This window comes from Thalassophryne amazonica, chromosome 12, assembly GCF_902500255.1.
Source record: "Thalassophryne amazonica chromosome 12, fThaAma1.1, whole genome shotgun sequence".
NCBI lineage: Eukaryota > Metazoa > Chordata > Actinopteri > Batrachoidiformes > Batrachoididae > Thalassophryne > Thalassophryne amazonica.
In genome coordinates this window covers 73,963,150-73,979,775 of record NC_047114.1, presented here as the reverse complement: position 1 = coordinate 73,979,775, position 16,626 = coordinate 73,963,150, and the positions used below count along the sequence as shown (strand labels likewise).

Sequence of the window (16,626 nt, the reverse complement as noted above, 5' to 3'; positions counted from 1 at the left end):
TATTGCGTAAATGCAAAAAAGCAGTCCTACATATTTGTTTAATATGCGCTTTGAAGGACATATCCTGATCAAAAATGACTCCAAGATTTCTCACAGTATTACTAGAGATCAGGGAAATGCCATCCAGAGTAACGATCTGGTTAGACACCATGCTTCTAAGATTTGTGGGGCCAAGTACAATAACTTCAGTTTTATCTGAGTTTAAAAGCAGGAAATTAGAGGTCATCCATGTCTTTATGTCTGTAAGACAATCCTGCAGTTTAGCTAATTGGTGTGTATCCTCTGGCTTCATGGATAGATAAAGCTGGGTATCATCTGCGTAACAATGAAATTTAAGCAATACCGTCTAATAATACTGCCTAAGGGAAGCATGTATAAAGTGAATAAAATTGGTCCTAGCACAGAACCTTGTGGAACTCCATAATTAACTTTAGTCTGTGAAGAAGATTCCCCATTTACATGAACAAACTGTAATCTATTAGACAAATATGATTCAAACCACCGCAGCGCAGTGCCTTTAATACCTATGACATGCTCTAATCTCTGTAATAAAATTTTATGGTCAATAGTATCAAAAGCAGCACTGAGGTCCAACAGAACAAGCACAGAGATAAATCCACTGTCCGAAGCCATAAGAAGATCATTTGTAACCTTCACTAATGCTGTTTCTGTACTATGATGAATTCTAAAACCTGACTGAAACTCTTCAAATAGACCATTCCTCTGCAGGTGATCAGTTAGCTGTTTTACAACTACCCTCTCAAGAATTTTTGAGAGAAAAGGAAGGTTGGAGATTGGCCTATAATTAGCTAAGATAGCTGGGTCAAGTGATGGCTTTTTAAGTAATGGTTTAATTACTGCCACCTTAAAGGCCTGTGGTACATAACCAACTAACAAAGATAGATTGATCATATTTAAGATTGAAGCATTAAATAATGGTAGGACTTCCTTGAGCAGCCTGGCAGGAATGGGGTCTAATAAGCATGTTGATGGTTTGGATGAAGTAACTAATGAAAATAACTCAGACAGAACAATCGGAGAGAAAGAGTCTAACCAAATACCGGCATCACTGAAAGCAGCCAAAGATAACGATACATCTTTGGGATGGTTATGAGTAATTTTTTCTCTAATAGTCAAAATTTTGTTAGCAAAGAAAGTCATGAAGTCATTACTAGTTAAAGTTAATGGAATACTCAGCTCAATAGAGCTCTGACTCTTTGTCAGCCTGGCTACAGTGCTGAAAAGAAACCTGGGGTTGTTCTTATTTTCTTCAATTAGTGATGAGTAGAAAGATGTCCTAGCTTTACGGAGGGCTTTTTTATAGAGCAACAAACTCTTTTTCCAGGCTAAGTGAAGATCTTCTAAATTAGTGAGACGCCATTTCCTCTCCAACTTACGGGTTATCTGCTTTAAGCTACGAGTTTGTGAGTTATACCACGGAGTCAGACACTTCTGATTTAAAGCTCTCTTTTTCAGAGGAGCTACAGCATCCAAAGTTGTCTTCAATGAGGATGTAAAACTATTGACGAGATACTCTAACTCCCTTACAGAGTTTAGGTAGCTACTCTGCTCTGTGTTGGTATATGACATTAGAGAACATAAAGAAGGAATCATATCCTTAAACCTAGTTACAGCGCTTTCTGAAAGACTTCTAGTGTAATGAAACTTATTCCCCACTGCAGGGTAGTCCATCAGGGTAAATGTAAATGATATTAAAAAATGATCAGACAGAAGGGAGTTTTCAGGGAATACTGTTAAGTCTTCTATTTCCATACCATAAGTCAGAACAAGATCTAAAATATGATTAAAGTGGTGGGTGGACTCATTTACTTTTTGAGCAAAGCCGATAGAGTCTAATAATAGATTAAATGCAGTGTTGAGGCTGTCATTCTCAGCATCTGTGTGGATGTTAAAATCGCCCACTATAATTATCTTATCTGAGCTAAGCACTAAGTCAGACAAAAGGTCTGAAAATTCACAGAGAAACTCACAGTAACGACCAGGTGGACGATAGATAATAACAAATAAAACTGGTTTTTGGGACTTCCAATTTGGATGGACAAGACTAAGAGACAAGCTTTCAAATGAATTAAAGCTCTGTCTAGGTTTTTGGTTAATTAATAAGCTGGAATGGAAGATTGCTGCTAATCCTCCGCCCCGGCCCGTGCTACGAGCATTCTGACAGTTAGTGTGACTCGGGGGTGTTGACTCATTTAAACTAACATATTCATCCTGCTGTAACCAGGTTTCTGTTAGGCAGAATAAATCAATACGTTGATCAATTATTATATCATTTACCAACAGGGACTTAGAAGAGAGAGACCTAATGTTTAATAGACCACATTTAACTGTTTTAGTCTGTGGTGCAATTGAAGGTGCTATATTATTTTTCTTTTTGAATTTTTATGCTTAAATAGATTTTTGCTGGTTATTGGTGGTCTGGGAGCAGGCACCGTCTCTACGGGGATGGGGTAATGAGGGGATGGCAGGGGGAGAGAAGCTGCAGAGAGGTGTATAAGACCACAGCTCTGCCTCCTGGTCCCAACGCTGGACAGTCACAGTTTGGAGGATCCAAGAAAATTGGCCAGATTTCTAGAAATGAGAGCTGCTCCATCTAAAGTGGGATGGATGCCGTCTCTCCTAACAAGACCAGGTTTTCCCCAGAAGCTTTGCCAATTATCAATGAAGCCCACCTCATTTTTTGGACACCACTCAGACAGCCAGCAATTCAAGGAGAACATGCGGCTAAACATGTCACTCCCGGTCCGATTGGGGAGGGGCCCAGAGAAAACAACAGAGTCCGACATTGTTTTTGCAAAGTTACACACCGATTTAATGTTAATTTTAGTGACCTCCGATTGGCGCAACCAAGTGTCATTACTGCCAACGTGAATTACAATCTTACCAAATTTACGCTTAGCCTTAGCCAGCAATTTCAAATGTCCTTCGATGTCGCCTGCTCTGGCCCCCGGAAGACAATTGACAATGGTTGCTGGTGTCGCTAACTTCACATTTCTCAAAACAGAGTCGCCAATAACCAGAGTTTGATCCTCGGCGAATGTATCGTCGAGTGGGGAAAAATGGTTAGAGATGCGAACGGGTTGACGGTGTACACGGGGCTTCTGTTTAGGGCTACGCTTCCTCCTCACAGTCACCCAGTCAGCCTGCTTTCCCGACTGCACGGGATCTGCCAGGGGGGAACTAACGGCGGCTAAGCTACCTTGGTCCGCACCGACTACAGGGGCCTGGCTAGCTGTAGAATTTTCCACGGTGCGGAGCCGAGTCTCCAATTCGCCCAGCCTGGCCTCCAAAGCTACGAATAAGCTGCACTTATTACAAGTACCGTTACTGCTAAAGGAGGCCGAGGAATAACTAAACATTTCACACCCAGAGCAGAAAAGTACGGGAGAGACAGGAGAAGCCGCCATGCTAAATCGGCTAAGAGCTAGTAGCTACGCAACCTAGTGGATTCCAAAGAACACACAAAGTGAATAATGTGTAAATAATTTAGAGGTGATTCAGCAGAAGGAGTGCCCCAATCAAGGCACCAAACAGGCCATGAAGCAGCACAGGAAACCCACGACAACAGCGAACGCACGACAACGGTGCTAAAATAAAATAAAAATAAAAATAAAAAATAAAAAAAATAAAAACGAAAGCGTTAGCAAGCTAGTTAGCTTGCCAACGCTGATGAAAGTTAGCTGATAAAAGTGCTCCGTCGCGATGTTTCGACCGTTAGAGGTCTTCCTTAGGCGTTGGAGCACAGTAAAAAAGTAAAAAAAAGTAAAAAGGTAAAAAAGTAAAAAAAAGTCTTGAAAAAGACTGTTAGTTCAAGTCCAAAGCAGCAGGTAGCAGTCTCTGTGTAAACAGTCCCAACAGAGAGCCAAAATTCTAGTTTTCTTAGTTTTAGATCAGTCCATCAGGCCCAGAACGTCAATTTGCGCAATATCTCTAAAATTAGAAAGGTCTTGTCTCAGAGTGGTGCTGAAAAACTAATTCATGCATTTATTTCCTCTAGGCTGGACTACTGTAATTCATTATTATCAGGTTGTCCTAAAAGTTCCCTGAAAAGCCTTCAGTTAATTCAAAATGTTGCAGCTAGAGTACTGACGGGGACTAGAAGGAGAGAGCATATTTCACCCATATTGGCCTCTCTTCATTGGCTTCCTGTTAATTCTAGAATAGAATTTAAAATTCTTCTTCTTACTTATAAGGTTTTGAATAATCAGGTCCCATCTTATCTTAGGGACCTCATAGTACCATATCACCCCAATAGAGCGCTTCGCTCTCAGACTGCAGGTTTACTTGTAGTTCCTTGGGTTTTTAAGAGTAGAATGGGAGGCAGAGCCTTCAGCTTTCAGGCTCCTCTCCTGTGGAACCAGCTCCCAATTCAGATCAGGGAGACAGACACCCTCTCTACTTTTAAGATTAGGCTTAAAACTTTCCTTTTTGCTAAAGCTTATAGTTAGGGCTGGATCAGGTGACCCTGAACCATCCCTTAGTTATGCTGCTATAGACTTAGACTGCTTGGGGTTTCCCATGATGCATTGAGTGTGTCTTTCTCTTTTTGCTCTGTATGCACCACTCTGCATTTAATCATTAGTGACTGATCTCTGCTTTCTTCCACAGCATGTCTTTTTCCTGATTCTCTCCCCTCAGCCCCAACCAGTCCCAGCAGAAGACTGCCCCTCCCTGAGCCTGGTTCTGCTGGAGGTTTCTTCCTGTTAAAAGGGAGTTTTTCCTTCCCAATGTCGCCAAGTGCTTGCTCATAGGGGGTTGTTTTGACCGTTGGGGTTTTTCTGTAATTATTGTATGGCCTTTGCCTTACAATATAAAGCGCCTTGGGGCAACTGTCGTTGTGATTTGGCGCTATATAAATAAAATTGAATGAATTGATTGAAATTAGTCTAATCAAATAAAGTGGCCCATTACTTATGCCACTTAACCCACCATCTCAGCTTTTATATTTTTAATTAATTTATATCAGGTTGCATAGATTTGCTTTCAGTTTGACTTTAGGATCATTTTAGAATTTTTTATTTTTTAGTATTTTTTGTATTTGAAATGGCATAAACAAATTAAAATGTGTGAAATACCGAGTTCCAATACTTTTGGATGCCACTGTAAGTAAAGATATTAGGCTAAATTAGCCTAATCAAATAAAGTGGCCCATTACTTATGCAACCCACCAACTCGGCTTTTATATTTTTAATTAATTTATATCAAGTTGCATAGATTTGCTTTCAATTTGACTTTAAGGAAGATAATTTTAGAATTTTTTATTTTTTAGTATTTTTTGTATTTGAAATAGCATTAACAAATTAAAATGTGTGAAATACCGAGTTCCAATACTTTTGGATGGCACTGTAAGTAAAGATATTTGGCTAAATTAGCCTAATCAAATAAAATGGCCCATTACTTATGCAACCCACCATCTCAGCTTTTATATTTTTAATTAATTTATATCAAGTTGTAGAGATTTGCTTTGAGTTTGAGTTTAAGGAAGATAACTTTAGAAATTTTTATATTGAGAAGCCTGATTTACTTTTTATATTTGAAATGGCATAAATAAATCAAAATGTGTGAAATATAAGTGACCCAATACTTTTGGAGGGCACTCTATCTATCTATCTATCTATCTATCTATCTATCTATCTATCTATCTATCTATCTATCTATCTATCTATCTATCTATCTATTTATATATATATATATATATATATATATATATATATATATATATATATATATATATATATATATATATATATATATATATATATATATATATGGGTAAAATTTGTCAGAACTACACACAATTAATTACTGTCTCTGGGTGCTTTGCTATTCCGAGACTGATTAAATGGCAAATCTTTTGAGGTCACAAAAAAATCCCACTTACACTGACCAAAACTGACTTCCGTCAAGGTTGAGCTGTGACTACAGTCGCCTGTTGGGGGGCAAGTACTTAATGAATCAGCAGACCCATTAATCACATATGACCCGAAATCATCCAACCTGAGCGGTTTATAGTTTGGAACAGCATGCAGATAATGCAGTGTTGGGTGTGTAGAAGCTTGGACTGCTGTCTCTGAGGTTTTGTCATTTCTACGTGAAGCGGTGTGTTGACATCATAAATCCCTATGTATAATCTAGCCCTTATTGCTTGCTTCTGGGCAGTTATCAACGACGTATAGCTTTCAGTGCTGGGTTTGTGTTGCAGCCCTGAACCTCTAAATCAGATGGGCTTGTATATGAGGTGCATATAAATGAGTTGTGTCTTCTGTCTTCCCTACCACGAGAGTTTGCTGTGCATTTGCTTCATTAGTCATCATTCTCCTCTAAGGCACACTGATGGTTTTCATGTTGCATACCAGTGACTTTGTGGCACAAGCCACAAAGACTTCAGGTGCCCTCTAAGACAAATATACACTGCTTTTATTTGTGCGGCACTCACACATCAAACCGCAGTTGAAACATACAGCATCTCCTCTGTGAATCCAACACCTGGAACCGTGTGTATGGCTGCTTGACCAAACCGTGACTATAAAAGCACGCACGTCGGGTATGATCCATTTTTCTCAGCTGCCATGCTCTGAGGATCCACGGTGAAGAAGATATTCAGACTTACAGTGGCACACTGTGGGCAACTCCACCTTTTCTTAGAGCAGCAGCTGGTGCAAAATCATAAAGCATGACTCTATTTGAAGGAGCATAAATGATTTACACCAAAGCGACATGTTGAAAATATAAATAGTCACTTCTTTGGCAAATCTTAAATACAATATTTTTAGCTCTGGAAAGGGTTCCTTTGTCCTCATTTATCAGTTTTATGTGGAACTACTTCAGTGTGGATAAACCAATTTTCACAAAACTTGGTGAAAGGTTTGCGTCTGACTGAGAAGAGACATTCTGAGCCCTGTGCAGATACCAGCGTGGAACCCGGGAGATTTTTTTTAACCATCTTTGACAGAGCCCTGCACTCGAACCAGTTTAGCTCTGGTTTATCGCATATCTTTGTAAAGATTTAAGCTTTCAAGCAGCACATTTTTAAAGGGGTCATATTGTGGAAAATGGTTCTTATCTGCTTTTTATGTTCGGTATTTTACGTTAAATATCCTCGAGGTTGCATAATTCTATGACTCTGTGTGCAGAAACTCTCCTGACATGAGCACATTTAAGTAAGAAATACCTGGTTGTAGAATTTCGTGACATATGTCACAGAAGTCCATATTTGGGCTCCTGTTTGTTATGTGAGACACACCCACTGAGTCTGCACTCTGTAAAGCAAACCTTATAGACTCTAGAGCATTGTCATGCTCTCTTTAAGGTGCATCGCCTCCCTGTCTGTCTCTACAAAAAAACTAATCAAATGTTATATTTCAGCCATTCCCAAACTTAGGAATGCTGGGGCCCACTTTGAAATCTAAATATTGTCTGGGGTCCATATAAACCTTTGATTGCAGTTTTATCAATACAAGGGACTAAGATGAAGTATTTCCATATATATATATTATGTTAAGGTAGGTCAGATAAATGAAGAAAAAAATCATTTAAATCCAGTGGCTTTGAGATATTACTTATGACATTTTAAATAATAATTTTATTTTTGTTTATTTTAAGTTTTAGTATAAAACGGGACAATCATAGAATTTAACTTTACTGATTTTTTTAACTGACTTTTTTAGTACCTTTATATGGTGAAATGCATATTGCAACAAAGGATGCAATAAAATCATCTGTGTTTATTTATTTGTCCATTTGTCTTTAGCAGAATTACGACAAAACTACTGCACAGATTTTGACAAAATTTTCACCACAGATAGATATTAGGCCATAGAAGACTCTAATTTAGACTTTAATTTTGGAGGTGATCCGGATCCAGATTCTGGATCAAGATTTCACTTTATACAGGCTTTGAAGAATTATGTCAACGCTATTTTACGCTCACCAAATTTGCACTACAGATAGATATTAGGCCATGGAAGACTCCACTGAATTTTGGAGGTGATCCGGATCCAGATTCTGGATCAAAATTTTGCTTTGAAGGATTACGTCAAAACTACTTCATGGATTCTTACCAAATTTGCACCACAGATACAATACAATACATTTTATTGTCCTCAAGGGGAAATTAGTCTTGGATGTCTGACAGAAATTTCTCTGCAGACATTTCTGTCTCAAGAAATCAATAAATACAACAACAAACAGTATAATACGTGTATGCCTATGGAAAATTCAACAACATATTGCACGTTACGCATAATGTAATACGAGGGCTGTCAATAAAGTATAGGTCCTTTTTATTTTTTTCAAAAACTATATGGATTTCATTCATATGTTTTTACGTCAGACATGCTTGAACCCTCGTGCGCATGCGTGAGTTTTTCCACGCCGGGTGACGTCATTCGCCTGTGAGCACTCCTTGTGGGAGGAGTCGTCCAGCCCCTCGTCGGAATTCCTTTGTCTGAGAAGTTGCTGAGAGACTGGCGCTTTTCCTGTGGCGGAGCGTCACTGCAATCTGTCCGCACGTCTTTCATTAAAAAAAATCTCCTTTAACAGTGGAATATCCGGAAGAAGAACCGTGTCCACTTCGATGTGTCTCACAGGTTTAGAAAAAATTTTGATCAAACAAAGCGCCAGTCTCTCAGCAACTTCTCAGACAAAAGAATTCCGACGAGGGGCTGGACGACTCCTCCCACAAGGAGTGCTCACAGGCGAATGACGTCACCGACAGGTGTGGAAAAACTCACGCATGCGCACGAGGGTTCAAGCATGTCTGACGTAAAAACATATGAATGAAATCCATATAGTTTTTGAAAAAAATTAAAAGGACCTATACTTTATTGACAGACCTCGTACACAATAGATAGATAGATATAAGAATACAATAGATAGACATTAGGGCATGGAAGACTCCACTGAATTTTGGAGGTGATCCACATCCGGATTGACGGGTGTCAGAAATCTCAGATTGCACTTGTTACAATTAACTGCATATTGTGCTTCCCAATTAAACAAATAAGTGTTGTGGGACAGGGTCACATAACACATATTTTGTCTTCAAACTTCAATATCTATTTTCAAGTTAACTGATCACCTATACTAACACGCTAAAATGGGCCATAATTTGAGTCATCCCGCTGGTATGATTGGTAATCAAATACACTATTTCTTCAGTCAAAGTTAAAAGTGAAGCATCCTATTTTTCAAGTGGGTAAAAAAAACAAACAAAAAAGACTAGACACTTTTCAAATAAGTCATATTTCAAGCATTTCTGGATTAGTTTAGATGTTCTTTGCAGTGTCTCCTCTCAGCAAGAACATCATGAGTTCTGTGCCTGTCTGCATGGACGTACCAGGTCAACCACGCGTAGAAACGCTAAATTACTCGTTTCAGCTGAGTGTGAATTGCTGTCCGTCTTAATATCTCAATGACAGACTGTCAACATGCCGACAATGCACCTTGCCTCTCCCCAGTGCACACTGGGATACACTCCAGCCTGGCAGGATAAGTAGATATACATAATGGACTGCCAACAATTTGAATACTATTGAAATTCAAACTCATACTGCCATTTTAACCTACTTTTTTACTGCAAAAACTGCATAAAAATAATAAATACCTGCAGCAGCATTCCATAAAGAAGCAACTCCCTCGAGGCTGAGAGGTATGAGGAGCTCTGCACAGTGTTTGTACCTTTGACTTTCCCTGTACTCTGTCACTTTATTATTTTTCTACTACCATAGCAAAATGTTAGGAGCATTCTTCTGAGCACAATACTGAAAGTGTAATATCTGGATATTATGTATAGCCATACGCAAAATTCAGTTTGTGATCTGCATGTGTGGTCTGGCAAAATTTGCACCGCATAGCTTTGCTGGCACAACCCTACTCATAGACCTGGCCTTGGGACTAGCATTCAGAATGCACCGGCATAAACCACTTGTGGCTGAGAGGGACAGAGCAGGTAGGACAGTTTGGAGACGAAGTCAGACAGGCAAGATTGAGAAGGTTTGGATGTGTGCAAAAGAATGATGCAGGGTATATAGGGAGAAGGATACCGAGGATGGAGCTGCAGGTGATTGGGGTAACAGAAGAAGATGCAAAGGACAGGGTGGGATGGAGACTGATGTGTTGCAGCGACCTAAAATGGAAGCAGCCGCCAGCCAAGAGAGAAAGGCGTACATGTCTCTTGTATTGTTTAAGACAGTAATTAGTGATGGTCTAGTGGTTCCGCGTTGGGCTTCAGACCAGAGGATCCTCAGTTCAAAACCCAGCCAGGCCAGAAAATCACTAAGGGCCCTTGGGCAAGGTCCTTAATTCCCTAGTGGCTCCCGGTGTGTAGTGAGCACCTTGCATGGCAGCACCCTGACATCAGGGTGTGAGTGTGTCTGTGGGTGAATGTGAGGTATCATTGTAAAAGGCTTTGAGCTTCTGAAGCAAATGGAAACACACTATATAAATGCAGTCCATTTAATTACAAAGCAGCAAAGCAGGTTACATTGTAATCAGTGTGTGTCTGTGAACAAGATAATGAAAAAAACAGCTGAACAGATTTTCCCCAAACTTGGTGGGAATATTACTTGGGCAGATATTTCCAGATGATTAACTTTTGGAGAAGATCGGGCTACAAAAACATGATGCAAAAACATATTTTCTGCTATATCTCCACAACCAATAAGGCTGGAGAGATGATTTAAAGTTTATATTGACCAGCAAAATATTTGTGATTGATTGGTTTAAGTGGGGCAGCACGGTGGATTAGTGGTTATCACTGTTGCCTCACAGATAGAAGGTTGTGTGTTCGATTGCCACCTGTGGCCTTTCTGTGTGGAGTTGACATGTTCTCCCCATGTTTGCTTGGGTTCTCTCCGGGAGCTCCGGCGTCCTCCCACATCCAAAGACATGCAGGTTATGTGGATTGGACACTTTAAATTGTCCGTAGGTGTGCGTGCAGGTGTGAATGTGTTTGTTTGAATATATGTACCTCTGCGACAGACTGCCATCCTGTCCAGGGTGTACCCCGCCCCACGCTCTATGACTGCTAGGATAGGCTCCAGCCCCCCACGATCCTTAATTAGAGTAAGCGGTTGAAGATGAGCGAGTGTGCTTTAAGTGGTGATGAAGTCACAAGGAAGTCATTAAGGTCATGTTTGTTCAAAAAGTGTGCAGTGTGCATGATCTGCATCAGTCCTCTGATGCCATTTGTTAGTTTTGATTTCTAAATGAACCATTTTCCATCAGATCAGAAAACACGATGTGAAGGATGTGTGCACTTTGGTGCACATTATTCTGAGACCAATTCAGGCAGTTTGCACAAAAAAAAAAAAAAAATCAGTTCCAGAAGCCAGGTTGTGAGATGCATTTCATCCAAACCTCCTGCCAGTGCACAGATCAAACTGTTCTTTGATTTAAGTGTTGGACATAAAACAATCAATGGTATGTCAGCTTCAAAGTGAGACTTCCTATATATCTGCAGATTGCTCCTGACCTTTGACCTGCTCAGCTGCAGCAAACAAACCCTTCTCCACGTGAAGAGACCGAAAAATGAAGGTGGTGAGTGATTTTTATCCCTCAGCAGGCATTTAAAGCACAAACTGGGCTGAGAGTCTGTCACCTTTCAGCCTGTATAATGAGAAAAAATAAGCCTTTGTGCCTCGTGGCTTCCACAAGCGCACCAGTTTAAGAAAAGCACCATAAATGCATGAAACACAAGCAGATTACGCATCCCCCGCCCCCCACCCCAACCCCTCAACCCTCCTCCTTCTCAGGTTTGCAGATGATGTTGCCTGTTTATTCCAATAAAGTGTGATATGAGGACAGTTGGGTGACGTTTGAGATGTTAAACGGCCTATTTTTAAGGTGGATTACTGACATCGGGCGCAGGCAGAGGACTTTGGCGCTGAAGACGCACTCCGACACTGCACCGGCTGGATGATCTGCGTGCGCTCGTGCACCTGCACCGAGACAACGTGATTGTTTGAGCATATTAGTTCAACATCTTTAATAACGACGCTCTCCCACCCCCCAAACCCCTTCATGAGGCCCGTCACAAGTGATCTGTCCATCACTGCGCTTTTCATTACTTATGCGGATCATTAAGATGGATACATGAATGTTGGTGCACATGATTTTCTCACAAAAAAAGTACAATGTGATTGATTTTCTTTGTGTGTCACAATAAACTGTCTGTGCAGCTTTGTGTCATAAAAGCTCTACAAATGAGGCTTACCTGATTTGCCGCTAACAGGTGGTGATGTCTTATAGATCCCTCTGGATTCGAGCAATCCCTCGTGTGACGCGGTTCTTATTTAATTAGTACAACGACCACTAAAACATATCCGCGAAAAATGAGATCACAATGCATCTCCTTGTAGCAGCATCGCCCACACGGCATCTTCCCGGTCAGGCACACTGTGTAACGGTGTGCAAAAACCGAGCGCCAACAGCCCGCACTTATAAACAGCGCAACATTTGTCCATATTTCCTGGGCAGCGGCGGATTCAGGGATTCCTCACCGTCGACATCCCTGGCAGTGGGTCCAGTTTCGCAGCATTCTCTCTCTCTCTCTCTCTCTCTCTCTCTCTCTCTCTCTCTCTCTCTCTCTCTCTCTCTCTCTCTCTCTCTCTCTCTAAATGACGCGTGCGCCAAGACCCTCAACTCTGGATGCGCGTAAAATATTACGCGCTTTGAACGCTTTGACGTCTTGTCCATCAGTCCCACAATTAGAGGTGGGCGATACCGTGAATTTTGGTATTGATCCGATACCAAGTAAATACAGGCCCAGTATCGCCGATATTGATACCGATACCGATACTTTTCATATTTAAGCTTCATAGATCCAAAGGATCCAAAGACCTAGAATTGTGCCAAATATTGTATAAAATACAACAAAATACTTTATTATCACAATCAACATTTTTGTTTAAAAAAAATATCACTCAACACAACTGAAAACAAACTCTCCTGAGGTAGAGGGCTGACAAACCACAAACACAGCGGATGCGCTGCTCTTACAAGACAGAGAATCTGCGTGTGCAGCCTCAGTGCGTGCGGGAGAGAAAAAGCTTGAGTATCGATCTTTTTACACGAGGATCGTTCAATATCAATACCAGTGTTGGTGTCGATATTATCGATATTAGGATCGATCCGCCCACCTCTACCCACAATAGCACATCCGTGCCAAATCATATTTCTGAAGGTCATTTATTAGATTTTTTTTGTTGTTGTTTTTGTAAATGACGCAACATGCCTTGGCATATGTATATGATCTTAGCTTCCTCCTCAATGCCAAAAAGAAAGACATCAGAGAGCTGATGTACCCTCACTGATGTACCTACCGCGCGCGCTGTGGACAAGTACAGGAAACTATACATATGACTGCAATGATGATTTTGACTTCGTCACATAAGATAAGATAAAACTTTATTGATCTCACAGAGGAGAAATTCACGTTACGTCAGCTCTTAAAAACACACAAGATGGGTGCAAGTAGAGGAAAATGTTCATCAAACAGCGTGTGCAAGGATAAGCAATAATAATAATACTTGTAACAGTACAAGACATAAGAAAATGAGGTAGAAATAGAATATGCATATATATATATATATATATATATATATATATATATATATATATATTTATATATATATACACACACACACACATATACATACATATATGCATACACACATGCACACACATACCTATACACATACACACACACACATATATATATATATACATACATATATAAGTACATATGCAGTATACATAAACATGATTGGGATTGAAAAAGAGATAGGAGCATCTTATTTACAATATGTGAAGTGGAATTTAGATGTGATAAGGTGACATTAGTGCTGGGATTTGTAAACGAGTTGTTATTGCACATAATTTGTGGACATATTAATATTGCACATGATTGTGGACATATTATTGCATGTGGTTATTTCACAGTGTTATTGTACAATATGACAGCAGCAGGGAGGAACGACCTGTGGTATCGTTCCTTCTTGCACTGAGGGTGCCTCAGCCTGTCACTGAACGAGCTGTTCAGCTCCACTACAGTCCGGTGCAGCGGGTGAGAGGAGTGTCCATGATGGATTTGAACTTGGCTAACACCCTCCTCTCAGCCACCTCCTCCAGAGACTCCAGAGGACAGCCCAGGACAGAGCTGGACATCCTGACCAGCTGACTTTCTATGTGACTTCATGATGAAGTCATTCAAACCAGTCAATCACAAACATTTTACTTATCAATATATGTTTTAGCTCATTTATCTAGGCTGTCGAGATATACACAAAATTCAAGTGTTTTTCAGACGTATTCCTTGACATTTGACTGGTAACCAAGCTAAACTGAAAATCTAATCACCTCTAAATACTATCAATTAAGTAATATTTCCACCAAGGTAGATCTGTGTAGCATTTGGTTAGATTGTTGAAATAACCAACAAAAGGTGGGGGGTTTTGGGTGGTGGGGGGGGTTGTTGTTTCTTTGTTTGTTTCGACCATGATTTACTTAACCTTGACCTTTGACCAAACTACTCCAAAATGTAATCACCTCTAGATATCTATCATAGTAAAATTCCCACCAAGTTTGATCCATCAAGGATTCTTGGTTGTTGAAATATACCAACAAAAAAACGTGTCTTTTGGGCCATTATTTACTTACGCATGACCTTTGATCTTTACCCAAACTACTCCAAACTCTAATCACCTCTAGATGTCTATCAAAGTAAAATTCCCACTAAGTTTGATCCATGTAGGATTCTTGATTGCTGAAATATAGTAAAAAATGTGTTTTTTGTTTGTTTATTTGTTTTTTGGACCATGATTTAATTAACCTTGATCTTTGACCAAACTACTCCAAAATCTAATCACCTCTAGATATCTGTCAAAGTAATATTCCCAATGTTTTTGATCCATCTTGTATTCTTGGTTGTTGAAATATACCACAAAAGGTGTTTTTCACACCATAATTTACTTAACCTTGACCTTTGACCAATCTACTCCAAAATCTAATCACCTGTGTTTATCTATCAAAGTAATATTCCCACCACGTTTGAAGGAAATCAACCAAGCTTTTTTGAGTTATCTCTTCCCCAGACACATTCACACCAATGAAAAAAAAAAAAAAAAAAAAAGCCTTCTTGACTATAAAGTAGGCGTGCAGGATGACCAGGTGCACCTCATTTTGCATGCTGTCATGCTGCCAAGCTGAAGATCTCCTTTTTCCTCCAATGATGTGAGCACATTCACCACCAACCAAAACTGTTTCATTCACAGGGTATAAACGCAGGATTATTTCAGCTGCAACAACTCTTATTTTGAAAGGCTAACTGGTGATGAGCGTAAACAGCAGCACTGGATCAGAGCTGAGCCAATGATGTAGCCTCCAGCTGTTTTCTCAGAGCTCCTCTCGCAGTGCACAGGCAGAACAGGTTGATTTGGAGATTACGAGTATAAATCGATGACCCTGTCCCCTTCCATCCCTGTCACTCAACTGTGAGCCTTTAGCTCAGACTGTTCCAGCACAGCTCTTGTAGCTTGCAGGCATTATGTCTTGCATTTTACTCTGTGTGACCTCCCCATCCATATATCTGGAGTTTGTTTTCTGCTTTTCTTTTTTCAGCTGCAAAAAACAAGAACCACAAACACAAGTTCGGTCATGCGAGCAAGTTAATTCTGTTCAATGAAATTCATTTATAAGGCAACAAATCATAATAATCTCCAAGCGATAAGAGCAGATTCTAGACCTGACCCCTCCTTTGTGAGGAAAACACATTAGTGACATTAGGTGGATTTTCATTAACTCCCCCCACCACCACCACCACCACCACCCCGCCAATTTCGCAATCAATGGAGCAAATACGCTTAATGGAAAAACATGTCTTTTGAGAAAAAAAAAACACAAATACGGCAAACAAAAATATGCTTGCACAAAACTGCAATCAAAACTCTTTTTCCATTATGACAGGTCATATGACAGACAGAAAGTGTCACATGACATTCTAAAATACATATCTATTTTAGAATACATACGGGTGCAAAAGGAAAGCTTGTTAAAAACTATGGTTTAACACCCAGGGGTCAACTAAAAACAATGAAATGACCATTTTTGCTAGCTTCCATTGCCATGACCGTTGGAATGACAGTTCTTGCGAGAGGACAAAACCCCAGGAATCGCTTTCCATCACTCAGTGGTAATGCTGTCATTTTGCGTCAGTGTTTTGTCGACATTCTAAAAATACCAGTAATGGAACCAAGCTCAGGGCTGCACAGTGGTTTAGTGGTTAGCACTGCTGTCTCACAGCGAGGTCATGAGATTGAGCCCCACCTGTAGTCTTTCCGTGTGGAGTTTACATGTTCTCCCCATGTTTGCATGGGTTCTCTGTGGGTGATCCGGCTCCCTCCAACATCCAAGGACATGCAGGTTAGGTGGATTGTAGGGGTAGGTGTGTGTGCGGGTGTGAATGTGTTTGTTTGTCTATATGTGGCCCTGCGACAGACTGGAGGCCTGTCCAGGGCGTACCCCGCCTCACGCCCTGTGACTGCCGGGATAGGCTCCAGCCCCCCTGTGACCCTTAATTGAAGTAAGCAGTTGAAGATGAGTGTGTGA

General features: G+C 40.4%; 1 protein-coding gene and 1 long non-coding RNA gene across 2 annotated transcripts in view; both read right to left on the bottom strand.

Moving 5' to 3' along the window:
- sntg1 (syntrophin, gamma 1) overlaps window positions 1-12,315 on the bottom strand; it is a 127,151-nt gene extending 114,836 nt beyond the window's left edge. The window contains exon 1 of the mRNA XM_034183358.1: window positions 12,236-12,315. The gene's annotated coding sequence lies outside the window, so the exon portion shown is untranslated. The remainder of the gene's footprint in view (window positions 1-12,235) is intronic.
- A 2,215-nt stretch (window positions 12,316-14,530) lies between these two features.
- Window positions 14,531-14,782, bottom strand: LOC117522629. Its single transcript, XR_004564264.1, has 2 exons — window positions 14,725-14,782; window positions 14,531-14,568 (listed from the first exon to the last, which is right to left on the bottom strand). It is a non-coding gene; the product is annotated as an uncharacterized LOC117522629 (long non-coding RNA).
- Between the last annotated feature and the right edge of the window lie 1,844 nt (window positions 14,783-16,626).